Below are 21,540 nucleotides of genomic sequence, written 5' to 3' on the forward strand. Positions count from 1 at the left end.
ACTTTAGGAAATTGACCTCAGGTCTCCAAGATGTCTGACCTTCCACCTGGCGCCAGTAATAAAATATCCTGGCTGTGGTGGGGTTCTCTCATCTCTAATTGAAGGTTTTACCTTTTCCCAGTACTGAGCTGAACACAACTCTCATTCCCAGCTTGGCCTAGTGGATGATACCACATTTGCACCCACTTTAAAGAATATCATGGATGTTTCATGAATTTACCTAGTAGACCTTCATATACACAGACACTCCTTAAGGTTGTTGAACTTTATGATCTCGGACACAGATAGGGGTATGAGAGAGAATCATTTCTCTAACATGGTGGGGGTGGGGATGGGAGTGCGGAAGTTTGCATAGCCTGTACTGAACACCCAAGCAGTATTCGGAACATTGCATAAATTATCACAGTGTAGTATCACGACATTTTAGAAAGACAGACATTATTTTCCTCACTTAAAAAATGCAAAAACAGGTGCTGAACAGTGGTGAAAACTTTTTCAAAGTGGCACATCTAAAAATGGACAAGGTAGGATTTGAATCTGGGTCCTTCTAGTTTCTTCCTTGGCTATATCACTCTTTCTTATGAATTCATGTCCCCAGCGCTGTCTGGAAGCTTGTCTGATTCTCTCCATCTATTTCAAATCGAAAGCAAAGGCACCTTCTGACTCCACCTTGTCTAAAACTTGAACTTGAGATGATGTCATGGGATAGTCGAATTAAATCAGTACAGATTTATTAAGGTCTTACTTCATTAGAAATGCTGTGCTAGGTGTAGAGTGACTTCAGAGTCCTTCCCAGTGGAAAGTTGACTCCTCTGCACAGAGAGATAATGGTGAGTGTGATGAGACAGAATCTGATTATAGCCAGACCTAAGCTCCTGCCCTCATCCCTTGAGCCCTGTCTGCTCTGCTCACATCTGAACCATCTTGTCCTCCTCGCACCTCCTTTGCACTCCTCACTAAGTTTCCAAGTCATCTGGAGCCCACCTGTGCCTTAGTTCTAGATCCATCCATACCCCTACCCCACCCACCACAACCACCGCCATTGCCCCAGCATGGGTTCATTATCTCTTGTCTGGACTATTTAAATGACTTTTGAGCTGACATTCTTCTTTATGTCATTCTACACGTATTCCCAGATTAATCTTCTGTTTATAAATTGGACTTTTATCACGACGTTCCACATTTCCAAATAATTTATAGACTTAAAAAAATTAAGAAAGTAATATTTTCTCCAAATAAAACATTACTTAGAAGCCTAGAAAATAAAACAGATGAGAGCAGATCATCTCTAGTGTAGACTTTAGAAGTGGGGGGCTTTGTCCCTTGGATTCCTTTCCTCATGCACCAGAGCACCTCCAAGGCACCTCCCTGGAACCCTAAGGCATCTTAGAGCAATTGGAGATCCCTGGGCCGAGAAATAAATCCCAGTTCATTAACCCAATATTCAAGGCCCTTGCACCCTTTTTCATGGCAGGCTTAGGAGCCACCCCATAAGGTTGCTGCAAGATTTAGAGACAATACATTCAAGGTATTTCGAGCATTCCTGGCACATGGTAAGTGCTCAGTAAATGTAGTTTATCTGCTGTTTCCAATCCTTCACTCATTTATGAACCCCAAGCTTCGGTTTATATGAGCTTCCATGCTTTTCCAGTCCTCATTTGACTATCTAGTCATGCTCTCAAGCTATTTTCTCAGCCTAAAATCTCATTCCCACCTAATCTGTGCATACACAACCAGGTGCCTCTTGTAAGGGCCACCGCCTTGGATGATCATGCCTCCTACCTTGGAATACCTGTAGACTTTTACGTGGGGCTCTCCTAGAACCTAGCTGCATCATTAATTGTGTTACTCTATTCCATCACCCCCCAGCCCAAAAAGCACGCTGAATCTGAGCCACGTTAGCCTCTACCACTGTTCCTACCTACCACAATGTTCTCTGTAGATGCTGAAAAAATGAATACAACCCACATCCTCCCTTGAAAGGATGATGTGGGGCTACACCATCGGCATTGTCTCCTGCTGAGTTAATCAAGGGTATCTGTGAATAGGAGAGACCCCAAAATGTTATTTGAAAGCTAAAATGCCACGAAAGTTGAACAACCCTACTTCTCAAAATATTTCTGATTGAATCAGCCTCTGCTTGCATGTCAGCCTCATTTTGTTTCAGGATATTTCATTCCTGCTGTCCACACAGAGTTTTCCTCCAGCAGGTGCTAGACCTTCAGGCTCCTGTTGCCCCAGCCTGCGGGTCCAGGGAAGCCGCCCGTAGTTTTGAGCCTGCTTCTGTGAAACCTGCTACCTCCTCCGCCCTGCCCGGGTTCAGGCGCTTGCCTGTCTAACGTGGGTTGTTGGGTCAGCCTTCTAAGAGCTCCCCTGCCTCAGCTCTCCTCTTCTAGGCCATCCTTGAAGCCCCATGAGAGGGATTTTATAAAACAGAGATATGACCACATTCTTTATTTTATCCTTTTTTAAAAGCCATAAATAGCCACATTTCCCAAGATGGGATCTGCAGGATATCATCAGAAGCACTTGGAGGGCTTGCACAAATGCAGACTCCTGAGTTCTGTCCTGGATGTAATGAGCCCCAATAAGGTGCATTTTTCAATAGCTTCAAAAGTGATTTCTGTGCACACAGAATTTCAGGCACCACGGACTTAAACAAAGGCCAGTCGCTCATTTCAGCGTCCCCGGAAGCAGCAGCATCTTTCCCATCTGTCTCCTTGCACATGGTGTTGCCGGCAGCTCCTCCTCTCTTCCCATGTGCACACTCTTGGCCTTTGAAATGCTGTTTCCTCCCTCCTGCTGTCCAGGAAATGTCACCACTTCTAGCAAACCTCTTAGTTTCTTAGGCATGTTAAGTTTTCCCCACTCAGGGCCCCTTTCCCCACCTCCTAAAATGCTGTTCTGTGCATATTGAGTTACATCTCTTTCTCCCATCCTCTCCTGCCTTCACACCTGGAACCACGCACAGACTTAGTCAGTATAATACTGTGTTTATAAGATACAGACACACATGGTGGCTTCCTCTTCCGGTGGCTTCCTCGCTGAGTGACAGTGGGCACATCAAGGCACCTCCCCAGGCCTGTTTCCTCATCTAAAATGACACGTCACTATCAAACACCCACTTGTTGGAATTGAATGTGATAATGCACTTGAAGAGCTTAGAAGAGTACTCAGTAAACATCAGCAACACTTTGGTTGTTATCAATATTATCCTTATTTTATTATCTTGTTATCTCAAGGGTGAAAGAAAGACTCTGCCCCAAAGAGACAATCAGCAATTGTAGACCTTATCTCCTTTTATGCTATTGGGATAAGCTCTACATCCCTGGTAGACAAAAAAATAAAGTAGCCTTAGCTTTAATATTTGGCCTCTTACCTTGTATAAGACAAATGTCCGGACTTTGCTGGCTTATAAACCAGAACTAAATTCCAGAATGGGGCTTCTGTGATTTCTGATGGTTCTTCATGGGGCCGGCAGGTTAGTGCCACAGAGAAGCACAGGGCTTTGGGTCTCAGGCATGAAATAGGTTGTTCTTTATGGCCCACTGCACAGCAGAGACCAGGCTCAAATGTGTAAGACTTTACTGGACACCGTGGGTAACAGAAGGGAAGAAAGAGTAGTGATAACACCCACCTCAATTTATTGAGCATCCTTATAACTGCTTTATTCTGTCAGGAAAAACTTATTAATCACCTGTTATGAGCCAAGCACTGTCCTATGAATAATGCAAAAACATTTCCATACTGGTGATTAGTCAAAAACTCCTGCACTTACAGAGTTTACATTCCCATAGGGAGGAAAAGAGAATGAAAACAATATTAAGCATAACAAATTATAGATTGATTATAAGATGCTATGTGCTATAGAGAAAATAAGAAAGGGGGATTTCTTTTAATAGCCCATTATCGTATAAGCAGATGCTGTTATTATCCCTATTTTATACTTGAAAAAAGTGAAGCACAGAGAGGGAAAGTAAATTGGCCCAACTCTCACAGGATACAGTCAGAATCTGAATTCAGGCCATCTACTTCAGAGTCCACTCTCTTAATCACTGTGCACGCTGACAGCCAATGGCCCTGGCCCAGGCGGGAGAACCACCTTGCCTCAGTGTGGCTGCCGGGTGGGGCTAGAACAATGGGACAGCTAGTGTCCTTCCATAAGCAGTATCCTGAGCATGTCTGCCCTTCAGGGATCCAGGCCTCCAAGACAGTGAGGACCGGAGAGATGAAAATGTTTTTCCTTTGCTTCAGCAGCCTTTCCTCATAGAGTTTAGAGTCACCTTCAGAAATCTCATTGGCTCTGGTCGTGCATTCAGCTTCCTTCCAGGGGACTGACACTGGCAATGACCACTTCTTTCAGGGGACCCCAGGCCTTTCCTACAATTAAAACACATTGGAAAAGAATCTCAACCTCAGTACTTTATTTGGTATTAAATGGCATCATATTTTGCATCTCAAAAAATTAAATCTATGTTGAGTCATAGCAAACCCAGTACATTTGAGTTTTACTGCCTCTATTTCAGTGGTAGGAGGGTAAGCCTGTGCCTCATGTCCTTGGTACAGTATTCTCTGTCTCTAGCAAAGAACACGCATAACTTTAAAGTAAATTGATATATACATAATGAATACATAATTTCTTTCCCCACAGCTACAGAATGGTCAGCTACACAGCTTTGTTCTCTGCCTACATCACCTGCATTCATGTGGAGGAAGGTTTTCATTTTCTCCAGGGTTTTTGAGTGGTACATTCTTTAAGGTTCTAGAATCTGAGAGACCCTTGAAGGGATTTCCATGAAAAGAGACACTCTGCTACAATGATAAATGCAAATTGAAGTCTCAGAGACAGAATACAATTTAAGGGTTGGAAATGGCAATTTTCATGTTTCAAAACTCTGAGAGACACTGTCATGTCCAGGGTCCTCTGTGCTAAGCTTGGCGCCTGAGACATCAGAGAACTGCTGATATTGAGATACTCTAATTGGCCGATGCCACTTATCAATCCACAACAGAACAGAGTAAGGTCTTCATCGGTGAGAAAGTCCCCTCCAAGGAACGCTGTGGAGGTCCTATTGCTGTACATCTGTCTCATCCACAGCCTTCTTGCGCCCAGTGTTCTGTGTTTGCACCTGCCGTTCCCCTCAGAGAAGGCCAGCTGACTTCCTTCTCACTTTCTCAAAGTCTACTCATGTTATCAGGGTATAACATGGTATCTCACCTCCTCTATGATGCCCTGCTGCCCCACCAAAAGCCTTGTCCACCTCTGTATGTCCAAGGCCTACAGATTGAGACTGCGTGATTCTCAGTTTGAACGTGCATTGACTGTCTCCATACTGCTGTTATACACACTTGATAGAAGAAATCATTCACTCCACCCATATTTATTGAGCACATATATTATACCAGAAACTGTTTTAGATACTGTAGATCCATAAAGATAGAGCTGAGCCAGTTGGACTGGGTAACTATTCTCCAACCATGTTTCCTCAAAACTAACACCTAGCTAGACCATCAGCTCTAATGTAGCTTTTGGAGCAAAAATTAATATAAGACCCGGTATTATATTATTATATCATATCATATCATATATCATATCATATCATACTATTATATTATTATATTATATTAGTTATATTATATTATATTATACCTGGTCTAATATTATATTAAAATAAGACTGGGTGTTATATTAATTTTTGCTCCAAAAGACGCATTAGAGCTGATAGTCCGGCTAGGTCTTATTTTCGGGGAAACACGGTAGAATTTACAACAGCATAATAAGCAGCCATGGATTTCCCATCTGCTGCACACACACATGCATCGTAAGCATTCAGTAGACACCTGATGATTGACTGACTAACGTTTTTCCTTACTCAAAAGTTACGCTTTTGAGATCCTATGCTATGCCAGGCAATGTGTTAGGTCCTGCTCTTTCTGAGGTGAATACAAAATAAAGAATGCCCATGCTTGTGAAGCCTTGAACCAAGATACTTATGTCAAACCGAAAGTTAAGTGATTCCTTTAGAAACATGCATAGTTTGTAGAAAGAATTCTGGAAATGTATCTTCTCAGCAATAGTTACTTAGCCTCCGCAGAAACAGAACTGCTTTTGCTTCAAAGATTTTTATTTAATCCTCTCAAAAGGGTAGGCTAGGCGTGACTCTGCAGGTGCAGACACTGCCTGACATTCAGAGAGGTTACGTGACTTCAGTCAGTTAGTGAGTGGTAGAGTGGGGAGTCGCACATGAGTCCCCAGAGCCCAGACCCCAAAGACCATCCCCAAACATCTGGGAATGATTCTCTTACTTTTGAGAATGGGAACTGTGCCACTAGCTTTTACTCAATAAAATAACAGGGAGATGAAATTCAGATCCTTGGGTAAACGGTTAAGTACTATGAAAAAATAAATGAGTAATGGTGTTAATTATGTCGGCAAGCAGACTTTTCACTATGAAAGAAAAAACATGGCGACACAAGACTGAAGAGATCAAGTAACCACCTTGTGGTCCAGAATTGGACTTATGATATATTTTATGCCATCCAAAAATTACACCTCAGTTCTAGACTTTGGAAAGATCTAGAAACATTTAGGGAATGCTTAGTTTTTCTGTTCAAAATATTTTATCAGTTTAATCTATGTCCAAAGATATCATACTGGGTATAACATAACATAACATAACATAACATAACATAACATACATAATATAATATAATGATACTGGGTCTTATATTAATTTTTGCTCCAAAAGACGCATTAGAGCTGGTTGTCTAGCTAGGTCTTATTTTTGGGGAAACACAAAATATATATATATACACACACACTCTATATTATAAGATAAGGTAACTTGTCAGAGGCTAGATGGAGACAGGATTTTTTCAATGACTAAATAACTTAGTTGCTGTTCCTAACATACTTTAAGTAATGCAGAGAGAAACTCTATGGCATAATGGAGTATACTCAAATTACATCTTTATTTTACAATTATATTAGGATTATACTTCCTAAGGTCCTTATACAGTCGTGATAAGGTAACCCAAGCAGTTTGTCTTACAAACAAAACAAGATCTTTCTGTCTCTGGTACAGGATCATTACTGTCTCAATAAAAGATCCAAGAGTCCTCCAAGCTAGTCCTGACCCCATGAATAGGGCAGTAATAGCACGCTTTGTATCGTTGCTTCAGCCAGAATAATATCTAGTTATTAGTTGTGGCTCGGCTTGGTTTTTCCTTGGATTTCTAACTCATTCCTGAGCAGAAGGGTGCGTTGTATTTTATGTTAGCAATATGTCTTGTTTATTCTCATAATTCCAGTTAATGAAAAATAAAACTTGGTCCAGATTCTCAGTGTCTTGTGGCTCTTTGTTGAGAACTAATGGATCTGAGACACAAATCCATTGCAGTAGTGTGAGAAAGCATCAATATATTTTAAAGTCAGCAGGTATAGTAGGAAAAACGGTAATGAAAGGATGCAGACTCAGCCTTGGGTTTTAGCCTCTTAACTTCTTGCGAGTAAACTTTGGAAAAGTATTTAATTGCATGGAGGCTTTGCTTCCTCAGCTGTAAAGTGGGCTAATCCTTAATGGATCTTTGGAAGAAGTGAAATAAGATCAAGTATGCAAAATATTTTGCATATGGTAGTATTCAATATATATTCTTTTTTTCTAGTTTCTGAGCTCTAACATTACTTCTCTCTGCATGATATTTAAAGAGGAATTCAGCACACCTATCTGTGTCTGTCTCTACATACTATATGTATATTTATATAAATATTAATTATAATAATATAATATAATATGATATGATATAATGTAAATGTTTATAGATTTCTGCTTCACACAGAATTTCTAAGTTTGTCTCTTTCAAATGTAATGCTCTTTAAAAATCTACCTCTTTGCCTCACTTATAACTGTTCAACCTGCATAATATTCTTCCATAACTCACATGAGTAAATCTTTGATGAATCATTGGTTGTCCTCCCTTCCATCTTCCCAGGTTTGGCAAGGTCCTTCCCATAATTAATCCACTGCTACAGTCCTTGCCAGACAAAGAGAAACAAACCTTCTCAAGCAGAGATGGCTGTGTCCAATCTCAAATCCATATATCAACTCCATTTTAAAAAGCAGTGATTTCTCCCCACATAGTTGCATTTCTGGGGACCACAGTTGTCAAATAAATATTTACTTTTATATAGTGTCTTCTTAAGGATGTCTTGAATATGGACTTTCTTTTTTTTTTTTTTTTGAGGCTGTTTTCTTGGGAAAAGAATTCAGACAGTTAGAAAATAAAATTCTTCACTGTGAGCATCTTGGTGGAAAATATCACGTTACATGAGAAAATTTGTTTGACTCTAGCTCCTGTCGCTCTCCATTTATTTATTCTTTCTCTATTTCCTCTTTATTTTCCCCTTTATTTCTCTATCTTTAAACATTTTTGGAGCTATTGTGATGTGGCAAGACCTTTGAAACACATGGGTAAATAGACTATTCATTTTTAAAAGGTTAATCACCAAAAGTTAGTTTCCAGGTGTTTAAATGTTAATGATTTAAAAGACGTGAAAACAACATATAGACTGTATTTTTTACCGTAATTCATACAAAATCATCACTGGGAGGGGTGATAAAATACTGCTTTTTCTATGCCCTTTGTTTTAGAAATACCTAACAAGTGCTAGAAACTCAAATGATATTTTAAACAACTTACCTGGTTTCCATGTGATGCAATAACTTCTATGAGGCACTTAATTTCCAAGGATTTAAGAAGACTACTTTGTACCACTTCAACTCCACATCACTATGAAATCTATAATAATAACCTGGCTTACAAATTGCAAACTATGTATAGATTACTGTTGTAAAAGGTAGTCGCAGATTAACTGACAAAAATGGAAGAAATATTTGCAATTGTAATCACAGAGGCAGGATTCATACCTCTCAGAGGGAAACAATCTTCTAAAAATAAACATTAAAAATAACAACAATTCTATGAGAAAGAAATATAATCACAAAGTTCTCCCAAAAAAGAAATGCAGAATTCCATAAATACATGAAAAGATGCTTACCCTTGATCATAACAACAGAAACGCAAATTAAAACTACAGTGGGATATTATTTCTCACCTATTAGGTTGGCAGAAATTCAAATGACAACTTCTGTATTGGCAGCTGCGGAGAAATAGGCATTGTCTCATGCATTGTTGGAGGAAATGCAAAAATGTATGACTAGTATGGAGGAGAACTTGGCAATATCTCACAAAATTACGTAGGTATTTAACATTGACCCAGAAACCCCACTTCTGAGTATCTATCTCAAAGATATGCAGGCAAAAATATAAAAACAAATACGCAAAACCATTTTTGTATCACTATTTATAATAGCAAAGGTTGAGGGGAATGGCCATAAAGAATGGACTTGGAGTACTATCACATATCCATATAAAGCAGGTATAATGCAAGTAACAGAAATATGTGATATATAAAATGTACTTTAATGCGAAAAAAGCAAGGTGACAAAAAGGTCCATAGCATATCAGTAGAGAAAGGGATACAAATAGACAGTAATTTGATATGCTTTTTTTTTTAAAGCTACAGAAGGGGAGAAACTGGGAAAAGATGCAGCGATAAAATTTAAACTCTGTCTGGATTGAATATGCCTTGTTTTATAGGCTTGACTCTGGAAACAGATCATGATCTTAATGATTCTAAAGCAAAATTAACTTTTAAAAATAACTTCCTAAAAGTGGTGTGAAAAATAAAACAAATTAATCTAATGGTGTATGAAATTGTTGACATTAGCACAGCCGGGAATTATTTCAAATAACTCTAAAACACAGTGATTTAACTGTACATCTCTGATAAGAGATACACAGTTACCTCCAAAAAAAATCCTCAATTTTTTTTGGTAAACTTGTTTTGGTACTGTTGATATTATTATGAGACTGGTGCCTATGGTGGGAACAATTATGTAACGGTGTTAGCAATGACACTGGGAACCAGGATTTTCAACACACAAGGTCAGACAATTAAGTTCATGAACTCATCCTAGAAAAAGTGCTACACACCTCACTGCTGAATATCACCATGGTCACCTTCCAAGTCCTCCCCTTGGGAAGCCATGCACTGACGCCAGCGCCTAGTCCACCCTTCAAAGCAATTTTGGAACTCTTTTCTGGAATGGCCATCAGAGCTGTCGTCGTATTACCCTTGATGTCCTGAATGTCATCAAAATGTCTTCCTTTCAACATTTCCTTTATCTTCGGGTAAAGAAAGAAGTCATTGGGGTCCAGATCAGGTGAGTAGGGAGGGTGTTCCAATACAGTTATTTGTTTCCTGGCTGAAAACTCCCTCACAGACAGGGCCGTGTGAGCTGGAGCATGGTTGTGATGCAAGAGCCATGGCTGGAAGACCTGAAAAAGTTCAGGTCTTCTGTTTCACGCAGCCTTTTGAGCTCTTCCAAACAGTAAACTTGGTGAACTGTTCGTCCAGTTGCTACAAATTCACAATGAATAATCCCTCTGATAACAACAACAACAACAACAAACAAAAAAGTTAGCAACATCGTTGCAACACGTTCGCCAAGTTAATTGTGAAACCTTGGAAGAGTAAGGAGAAAAAGATGTGCTATTGAAGAAATTGAGTGAACACTTTGTGTCCTAAATTAAAATGCATGGGGTATTTCACCTATGAAGCAATACAGAGCTTACTTAGTTCGGTTATTTGCAAGGAACTAGGAACCATGGTCAACTCAATAACATCGAAGACTCTTGGTAAAACTGTGTTCTCTATGTACTCTTTTCCATTAAAAAAAAAAACAAAACAAGAAAGGTACTTGGTACAAGATGAAATCTGAATCCCTTATTGTACCATAAAACAAGGAGCTCTCAAAGGCCACTTAGGGTCATAGCAAAAGATCTCAGGAGCCAACTTGAGCCTGCTAGTCAAAGGCAGTGAGATAACAAGGATAATACCTGCAATGGAATGAAATACATCAAATACACTTAACTCCATCCATGAGGTCATAATTGTTTTTAAGAAAGACGTATGTTGGTTGTTTTTGGGTGGTGTTAGGAACCTACTGATTTTTTTCTTTTTCAATTACAGTTGACATTCAGTATTATTTTATATTAGTGTCAGGTGTACAGCATAGTGATTAGACATTTGTATAATTTATTAAGTGATCCCCTTGATAAGTCTAGTACCCACCTGACACCATACATAGTTATTAAAATGTTATTGACTATATTTCCTATGCATTACATCCCCGTGACTATTTCGTAACTACCAATTCGTACTTCTTACTCCCTTCACAACTGATTTATTTTTAATACTGGTAAATAAAGGAAAGGAATAAAACCTTTCCTGTATAAACTCAGGGTAAGGAAGTAGTTAATAAGGGGCAATTTCTCGTTGCAGAATATTCCAATTAATAAATGGAGATGGAGTGATGGAACACTAGCAATTTGTACCCCTAGTGAAATAATACATCCAGGAAATGATCATCAATGGTTGTTAATATCACAGAGAGACAATCAGGCATTAAGAACCTCTGAAAGGATGTAGACACTACCAATTAAGTTGTCTTTCAAAGAAAAACAAACAAACGAACAAACAAACAAACACCCAAATCAAACCTGAGTCTGATCACGCCTCTGGATCTAACTTCCGCCTTAGAGAAAATAGAGGAGGCATGTTCAATGACACCATAGAGATGTAATCAACAAAATCTAGAGTGTGGAAATTCTGTAGCAACAAGGATTCAGTTTCTTCAACAAATAAGTTGGGGAATTGGAGAAAGAGACAAAGAGGTAAGGGGAGAAGAAGAAGATTAGGAAATGGGGAAGGGGGAGAGAGAGAGAGAGAAAGAGAGAGAATGGTATTTTGGTTGTGCTCAAATCATAGTCCTTTACTTTTAGAGATACAAAAGGAGATATTTACAGATGAAATAAAGTGGTGTCTGGAATTTGTTTCAAGTTCCCAGGGTAGGGGAAGAAGGTAGGAATATAAATGAAGCAAAGATTGCTATGAGCTAATGTATTTTGAGACTAACTGATGGATACATGGGGGTTCATTATGTTGTTCCTTCTACTTTTATATATTCTTGATATTTTGTATACTTAAAATAGCATTTTTTAAAAAATGTAGTCAGAGACCACATGGCATTTGAGAGTAGCAATCTTAAACCTCTCTGTGGTTTTCAAGTTGAATTCTAAACCATTTAACACAAGGCTTTTCACAGTCAGGCCATAGCATGTACTATCCATTGCCTTAAACATCCTTTATATTTAGGAGAAATTCTGCTCATAGTTCGAGACCCAAATGTAGCCACTTCATTAAGTGCATGTTTGCCCCAGATTCAGGCATCGTTAATTACTCCCTCCTCTCTCTTTCCTCACCCCCTGTACGTTCAAGATTAACTTCTTCACTTGACTAGTTTTAGAATTATTTTTGAGTACCTAATGTAAAACAGACATCATGCCAGATACTAAGAATATTGCAATGACCAAGCACTTACAATCTTGCTGGCAAATCCATTAAACCATGGTGAGTTCTGCTGAGAGGAGCTAAGGAAACATCTCGGAAAAGCCAATCTGATCTGGAGCAGGGAAATAATCAGAGAACCCTCACCTCACACTGCCGTTATGTTTGTATGTCTCTCTATTCCCCCATTCCACCTTGCACACTTCTAGTTTACCCTAAAATTTCTGAATGATTTTGCACACTTTCTTTTCTAATCCTCACTGCAGTTTTTTGGAGTAACTACTGGTATCCCCATTTAGAGATGATAAAACTGAAGTTCAAAGAGGTAAGAGCACTCCCAGTTAGTAAATAGGAAAAGAGGGTCAAGTTGATGTTAGGTGCTAAGCACTGTAGTAGCCCCACGGACTCAAAAGTGAGAAATTCCCAATAAGCTGACTGATCCATGTAAATGTCAAGTTGTCAAAGTTCATTGAGAAATAGAAACACCCTTGTCGCAAGGCTTACCCTTGTGTTGTCTGGTTGGATGTTCTCTTTCTAGTAGGAAAATCACTCAGGATAACCATAACATCAAAAGGTCATATGGAGATGATGGAGGGCAAATAAGAGGAAATGACTACCTAGGACAGGGGGTTTTAACCGGGCACAATTTTGCCCCCCAGGGGACATTTGGCAATCTCTAGAGACATTTTTGGTTGTCATAACTTGGACGGAGTGCACTACTGGCATTTAATAGAGAGAGGCTGTGAATACTCCTACACATCCTACGATTCCCAGGACAGTCCCGACAACAAAGAAATATCCAATTCAGAATGTCATAGTGCCGAGACTGAGGTCCCCACAGTAGGGTACCAGGCTGGCCCGTCCTTCTGCACTATAACATATGGAGGTGGCTGATGTGTAGAGCTTCTTTCTCCCCCAATACTTGTGGGAAGACTGAATGAGACCAAGTTGCCATTTACCATTTGTTACATCCATTTAGTACAATCATAGGCATCAATCTCCTTTTTACCTGAAGTAGGGGTTTCAGAGAATATGTTATTGGAATGAAAATCTAACATCCAAGAAATCTGAGTGCTAACCCCACAGGCTGAATACACTTATTTTAATTTCTTCATGTTCTTGTCCAGTTCTTTCCTTCTGTTCTTATGGAAAGGGTGATGTGGAGTATTGATGAAGAACTCCAGAGCTGAGGCCAGAATACCTGCATCTGCTGACTAGCCCCATCACCTTAGGGAAGTAACTCACTCTCTGCAATCAAAGTTTGTTCATCTGCAACTGAGATGCTAACCTCATGGGGCTGTTATGAAGATTCAATAGGACAATCAATGCAAAGTGCTTAATAAAGTGGCTGACAATAAAGAATATATGTAAATGTTAGCTATTATTTTTATGTCTATAATCACAGTATATTTCCCATTAAATATTCTTCTTGCTTATTTTCCACCTAATTGAATATTATAAATGTTTTTCACATAGCTACAAAGTTGTCATAATTAGAATGCTTAGTCATTCATCCAAGCAATAGTTACATCACCATTTATTTAACCTGTCCTGTGGTGGATATTAAGGCTGCCTCCAACACACACACACACACACACACACACACACACAAACACAGAAATTAACCTCTTCATTCATGCACCTTCTGCATTTTTGGATTATTAAACCCAGGAAAGCTTCCCAGATGTCGATGACCAGATAGGAAGGTATTAATATTTATACGTCTTGACAAATTGCTTCCAAGAAAAGTTTATTGCCATCAACAATATAAAAGTATGGCCATTTCAGTACATCTTTCGTGGTATCATTTTTCTATTGAAATAAAAGATGCAAAATGATATCTCATGGCTGTTCTATTTCGCACTCTTTGGTTATTGCTCAGGCTAAAATTTTTCAGTGTTTTTTCACTGGGTGGATTTTTCTTGTGCAATGTTCAGTGTTTGTGTCATTTCTTTATGTATCATTAGGATGTTCTTAATTATTTGTAAGCACTTCATATGTGTGTGTGTGTGTGTGTGTGTGTGTGTGTGTATGTGTCTTCACACTTTTTTGATTTATTGTTCTGGTGTTCTATCTCCCTTTTAAATCACAGAAGAGTTATTTTTTCTCTTACACGTTAAGGGCAGGTACATTTTGTTGCATTCCTGCCTGTAACAAGGTGGAAAGTATGAGAGCTGACTCTTGCTTCTCGTTTCTAAGGTATCTGTCATATCATTTCTGATCTTGCAATGTTGAAGCCTTTTCATCTGAGTTCATCCTCTTACACACTCCATCCCCCTGAAATTGCACGAAGAACCCACCGATAAACCTTCCGCTGACTTTATTGTTGCTTCAGGCATCCGAACAAAGTTCTCATGTTCAAGTGTTCAAGTTCCCCGTGTCAATGGAGACCGGGTATCCTCCATTCACCCTCAGTGTATGCTTAGTTTTATGCCTGCCTATTACTTTCTTTTCACTGGCACCGATTCATACGGTGCATCAATTTTCTTTCATTTCTGTTTCTCAACTCCTACGGCAAAGTTTAGCACCATAAAATATGTGACATGACTCGGTGATGAAGTAGCAGCTTCCTGCTGACACTTCAGAGCAAGAGGCCCCCCCTTTTTTTTTAAGAATGGAAGCCATTGAGCTACCAGCTGTTCTCCTAAAAATGACGTGGCAGCATTAGCCACGCAGATATTCTGCAGTTGTTCCCTGGCCATAATGAAAGGGATTTTATTTTATTTGTTTATTTATTTATTTTATTTTTTTAAGGCCCAACTGCATGTGGCTTCCAGCAGGAACTGGCTGTAAGAATGAGACATAGCTTCGTAAGGGATAAATTGAACCTACGTGTCATACTCGGCCATGATCAAGGTCAGTGTCTATTTCCTGATTCGTTCTACAGTTACAGAAAGACATATTTTTAAAAGTAGAAACTGGCATTTTTTAAAAAAATTTGCATGACATAAAAATGTGCCTCATTCTACTGCCAAATACCAGTGAATGCCATTGAACTGAAGCATTGCCCAGATAAGTCACAGCAACAATTCACTTGATCTTTTCCTTTCCCCATTCCCTGGTTTTCAGCAGTCACCCAATAAGAATTATCACCAGCCTGGATGGAGAAGTGTTCTGAGGAGAGTGATGATGCTGGGGTGGGTTGTTATTCCCAAAGGATTTGAAGAGCAACAACAGATGGAATCATGTCTCCAGGTGGCACATAGTAGGACTGATTAATTTGCACAGAAAAGAGCATCACTTTGCATTTACATATTCCGTACATGAAATCCCAAGTTACTACCACCTGGCTTATAAGCACCCCACACAAATGGTAGTTGATTTTCTTCCTCCAGTTTCCTTAAAACTCACTCTAGTTACGGAGCTCAAAGTAGAGGAATAATGGAGAAACAATGGCTGCGGCAGACTTTCTTCACTTTTTTCTAAAAGGATTTGAGCTTCCAGGATTTAGCATGAAATATCGGAACAATTAACATACTGAGAGAGGAGGAGAGACAGCCCACACAGAAGTCATTCAGTACTCTAGGAATCATCATTGAATTATTCCTGTCTGTCCCTCCCCTCTATCCCATCACTTACTAAGGCTTGTGATTTCTATTTCCTTAAACATGTCTCTCCAGTACTTCCTCCTGCAAATGATCTTTTACCTAGCTTTCACAAATTGGCTAAGTGGGCTTTCTACCTTCTGGCCCCATCTCACCTTTCAAACCCTTCACTCCAGGCACTGGGGTAATGGTTCTAAAAGGCAAGTATAAATATTTACTTTATAAAGTTTCTTATTTTTGCAGGGTAGAACGTTTGCTTTGTCTTCCATGGAGACTAAAATTCCAATCTTAGGCTGAGGTGGGAGAGAAAGTTGTCCCACATAGTAGAAGAGGCGATTTGGAAACCAAACTGTTTCTCAGGCATGCATTCAGCTGTGGTCCTGCTCCTTAAAAGCGCTATCTCCTCCGTGACTTTCAGAGGTTTCATCTAATCCTGATCCATTTAGGAATCCATGGTCTAAATGGACTTGCTTCTCAACTTTCCCTGTTACCAGCTTGATTCATATTTCTCACTACTAGTAAGTTAATTAATATTTGTCTGCTTTCCAGTCTCCAAAATTTTGTAGATGTCCTCTCTTTCATTCTCTGTTCTTGTTATTTATGCCTTTAAAGCCTACATTACTGTTTAAATGGGGTTTGGAGAGAGAGAGGAAATATGTGTATATCTTCAGCATGCCATACTTACTTGGAATTCACCTTCTTTTTTTTCTTTTTTCGAATAAATTCAATAAACTAGTCACAGTCACACAGATCCACACACATACGTACAGTATTTGTGTGAGGATGTGAAAGGGATATTCTCAAAAAATTTTTAAGAAATGTGTTGTATCACAGTACCATGCAAAATGAAATTGATAGAGATTATGTTGTATTTTCATATGGAACTTTAGAAGATGGCCCTAAAAAAGATGATCAATTTTTATGCTGCTAAAGCTGCAGAGCACGCTAATAAAAATAAAACATTAAAGATTCACCCATAGTGTGACATCGAAAGTTAAACTGCTCCTATTTTCTTTGAAGCTCGTGGTTGCGTGTCAGAATAATCCTCATAACTATCATTTTTAATTGTTGTGGAAGGTTCTATTGCAGTGATATGCCATGATTTATTAATTCATTTCCAGTTGCCTCCCTAGCATAAATAAAACTCGATGCGTATCATCCTGCCAGCCCAGTGTTACCATGTGTTCCACAGCATTTGGTATTATCATTTTAAGACCATGTTTATTTAGCAGTGATAAGTTTGTGTTTTGGTTATCATTTTTTATTAATGATTTTAAATATTTTATTTCCAGTGTTTACTATGAAACTATGTTCTGTATTGTGGAGAGTGTTGACATGTCTCTCTTTTTAACCACTTGGTTATTAGTTTTCTAACTAATTACAATGAACTCTTTCTTCATTAGACATACACCCACAGCCTATTGCAGGAACGTAGGGGACGATGGGACCTGACCTTTGCCTTCCCTGAGTTGACAAGCTAGCGGGGTACAGGATATAATGAGCTCAAGAAGAGTGGTGCTGTCATGGGGGGGTACCTGGACTGAGGACCCCGTGTGCCTGCCTGGGGAACAGAGTGAAGAGGGCGTTCTAGGTGAACGGCACAGGGCAATCAAAGAGAGGGAGCTGTGTGTTTCAAAAAGACAAGAAATAGAGATCCTATCTCATCACCCACATGTGCTGCAAGCAGCTTTTCTCATTTTCCCCGTTGAAAATTATTTAATATTTTTAAATGCATATATGTCATCAAATTTGTTGATTATATTTTGGGGCTGTTTCTATGCCTCTAAAAACGATTCCTGCAGGATCTGGGTCTTTATGGTTGACCTGGACAAAGGCATAATAAAGCAGCCACAGCTAACACCTCTCCTTAGGGGCAGCTACGCAAACATCTTTCTTATTTTTAACGATAAGCAATCAATGGAGAAGTATTTGCTTAAGACAACACTGTATTCAGACTGGATTCTTGGTGCCTCTCAGAATGGGTTTGGCTGCCATGTGTTATAATGGCAGTCAGCATTACTGCTCATTATTCTCTATAAAGAGTGTAGTCATTTGGCTTTTAATGACAGACATGGGATGGGTCTACAGGGACTAGGGTTTGGCTCCATTCCTGATGGAGAACTATGTCTAATACGCAGGACTTTATGAAATGGAGTGGTCTTTGCTACGTCTTCCTGCATTTAGTCACAGAGAGACAGTCCCATTTCTACCACAGCCCCTGAATGGATGTCAAGGATATGATTTCTTTTCTCCAAATAGCTTATAGACTATTGGGGATAATCATAATACGTCAAAGACTACATTCAGTTACTACTTGCCTGTCTATTGCTCACTGGAGTGTGAGCTCCTTAAGGGCAGGGATTATGTTTATTCATCCTGGTATCCATCGTGCCAGGTACGAGGTCTAACAGTTAAGGTCGCGAACTTGTTGTAACGATGTTGTTAATCTTTTTTGATATCAGAGGGATTATTCATTATGAATTTGTACCAACTGGACAAACAGTTAACCAAGATTACTATTTGGAAGTGCTGAAAAGGCTGTGTGAAAATGTTAGATGATCTGAACTTTTCGCCAACAATTCATGACTCTCGCATCACGACAATGCACCAGTTCACAGGGCACTGTCTGTGAGGGAGTTTTTAGCCAGAAAACAAATAACTGTATTGGAACACCCTCTCTACTCACCTGATCTGGCCCCCAATGACTTCTTTCTTTACCCGAAGATAAAGGAAATATTGAAAGGAAGACATTTTGATGACATTCAGGACATCAAGGGTAATACGATGACAGCTCTGATGGCCATTCCAGAAAAAGAGTTCCAAAACTGCTTTGAAGGGTGAACTAGGCACTGGCATCAGTGCGTAGCTTCCCAAGGGGAGAACTTCGAAGGTGACCGTACTGATCTTCAGCAATGAGGTGTGTAACACTTTTACTAGGATGAGTTCGTGAACTTAGTTGTCTGACCTCATACTTAACAGGAGCTCTAAAAACTCAGTGAATATGTGTAACTGGCTGAACGGAGACATGTGTGAATGGGACATGTACATGTGACTGCTCTAATCCTACGGCTCTGTGTGAGTGGTAGTGAGAGGAGTGAGCATTTGGGGGATGAAGAGAGGATGATCCACTGGAAAACAGATTGCTAGAGGTGCCGGTTTTGGGGCTCGGTCTGTGGGTAAGCCTGAGGCATGCCAAACTGGGAAGAAGGGCAATTAAGGCTGCAGTGGGAAAGGCAAGATTGAAAGTTACAGCACTGACTCCCAGCACCAGTGACCAGCTCAGAATGGCTGTAATTGTGGGTACGTGGAGAAGAAAGCTGGGGAATCAAGTGGGAAATCAGTTTGGAAAGGCTATCAGTAAAGCTAAGGGATGTTAGAACACTCTCAGCACGTAATGGGAAACAATGCTCATTATATAAATAAATTATAGGAAACTATATCCATTAAATACATATATACATACATACATACATGCATACATACATGCATACATATATAACAGGGAGCTAACATCATCAGATTTACTCATTTAAGAGATCCTTCTGATGACAGTGTGGGGAAAGCGAGAAAGAGAAATTTGGGGAAAGGGAAGCAATAACAAGGTGTTGCAATAATATATGTGCAGTGATATATGTGAAACTGCAGTAGGGCAACCTCACTTGGAACTATAGATTTCATGCATTCATTAGGCAAATAATACATAGTCACACATGACTGAGGACCTACTCTATGCCATTCCTGCATCATGTGTTGAAGATCTATTCTAAGCTGATTCTAAGACATATTCTAATCTGTCCAGATTTCCTCATCTGCATGAGAGAGAACGCAAAAACAAACTGCAGTAAGGGCAACAAAATCCAGCCTCAGGGGTTGAAGAAAGGCTTCAATAAGAGCCGGATGCCTGACTCAAAACCTGAAGGACGAATAAATTTCTGTTGTTTATAAGCCACCAGTCTAGATCATTTTGTTATAGCACTGAACTGACTAGTACAGGTCGGCAGAATAAAACACTTCTCCCCCCAAGATGTCTACATCCTAATTCCAGGAAACTGTGAACATGTCACCTTACATGGCAAAAGAGACTTTGCAAATGTGATTAGGACTCTGAGATGGGAAGGTCATCCGGGCCTATCTAGGTGGGTCCAATCTAGTCACTTGAATTCTTGAAAGTGGAGAACTATTGCGGGCTGTGGTCAGAGGGAGATGTGACGTGGGAGAGTGGTCAGAAGGATACAACATTACTGTCTTTGAAGAGACAGGAAAGGGAGCTATGAGCCAAAGATGTGAGTAGCCTCTAGAAGCTAGAAAAGACAAGGAAACAGATTCTCCTCTAGAGTCTCAAGAAGGAACACTGCCTCAGTGACACCTTGCATTCAGCTCAGTTAGACTTGTGTTGGACTTGTAACCTACAAAACTGTAATATAATACATTTACCTTGTTTTGAGCCACCATGTTTGTGATAATTTGTTACAGTAGCCATATAAAATGAATACATTTTATAGGCAGAACTTTATATTTGAAGTTGTATGGTGGGATTTATAGGAATCATTGGACAGGGGGTGACTATGGGGTTCAGAGCCAAATTTAGGTGGTTGTATCCAGTGAGACTGTAACCCCAACCTTTCTACTGCAGCAGTCAGTGACCCTCACGATAGTCAGGGTGTACTCCTTGGACCTGTTGCACAAATGGCATTTGGTTTCACCTGAACGATACTACATTTGGAGCATAAACACTCAAAGCACATACCTTCATGAACAAATCAACCAAACAGAATAACCTGTCAATAAGCAAGGTTCAAAATGTTGCACTAAGATATCAACAAATGATTAGAAGTGGTTGTGGCTATGGAGTGGTGGCAAAGATAAATAGATTAAAGATGATAGATAGATAGATAGATAGATAGATAGATAGATAGATAGATAGATAGACAGATAATAGATGTATAGAGGAAGGGAGGCAGAGAGGAAGAGAGGAAGGAAGGAAGGAAGGAAAGAAAGAAGGAAGGAAGGAAGGAAGGAAGGAAGGAAGGAAGGAAGGAAGGAAGGAAGGAAGAAAGGAAGGAAAGAAGAAAGATTCAGGGTTCTCCAGAGAAATAGAACCGACGTGAGATATATATATATATATATATATATATATATATATATACATATATATATATATATATACATATATATATATATATATCATACACATAAAGAGATTTATTATAAGGAATTGCTCACATGCTTATGGAAGCTGAGAAGTCCCGAGATGCGCAGTCAGCAAACAGGAGATGCAGGAGAGCTAATGGTCCAGTTCCAGTCTGAGTCTGAAGGCCTGAAATTGAAGAGACCTGGTGTAAATTACAGTCCAACAGTAGCAGAAAACTGATGTCCCAGTTTGAAGACAGGCAGACAGAGTGAATTTTCTCTTATTCAGCCTTTTTGTTCTATTTAGGCCTTCAAGAATCGGAAGAGGCCCATCCTCAGTAGAGAGAGCAATCTGCTTTATTCCGTCTACTTATTCAAGTGTTAATCTCATCC

This window comes from Rhinolophus hipposideros (assembly GCF_964194185.1).
Source record: "Rhinolophus hipposideros genome assembly, chromosome: 21".
Taxonomy (NCBI): Eukaryota; Metazoa; Chordata; class Mammalia; order Chiroptera; family Rhinolophidae; genus Rhinolophus; species Rhinolophus hipposideros.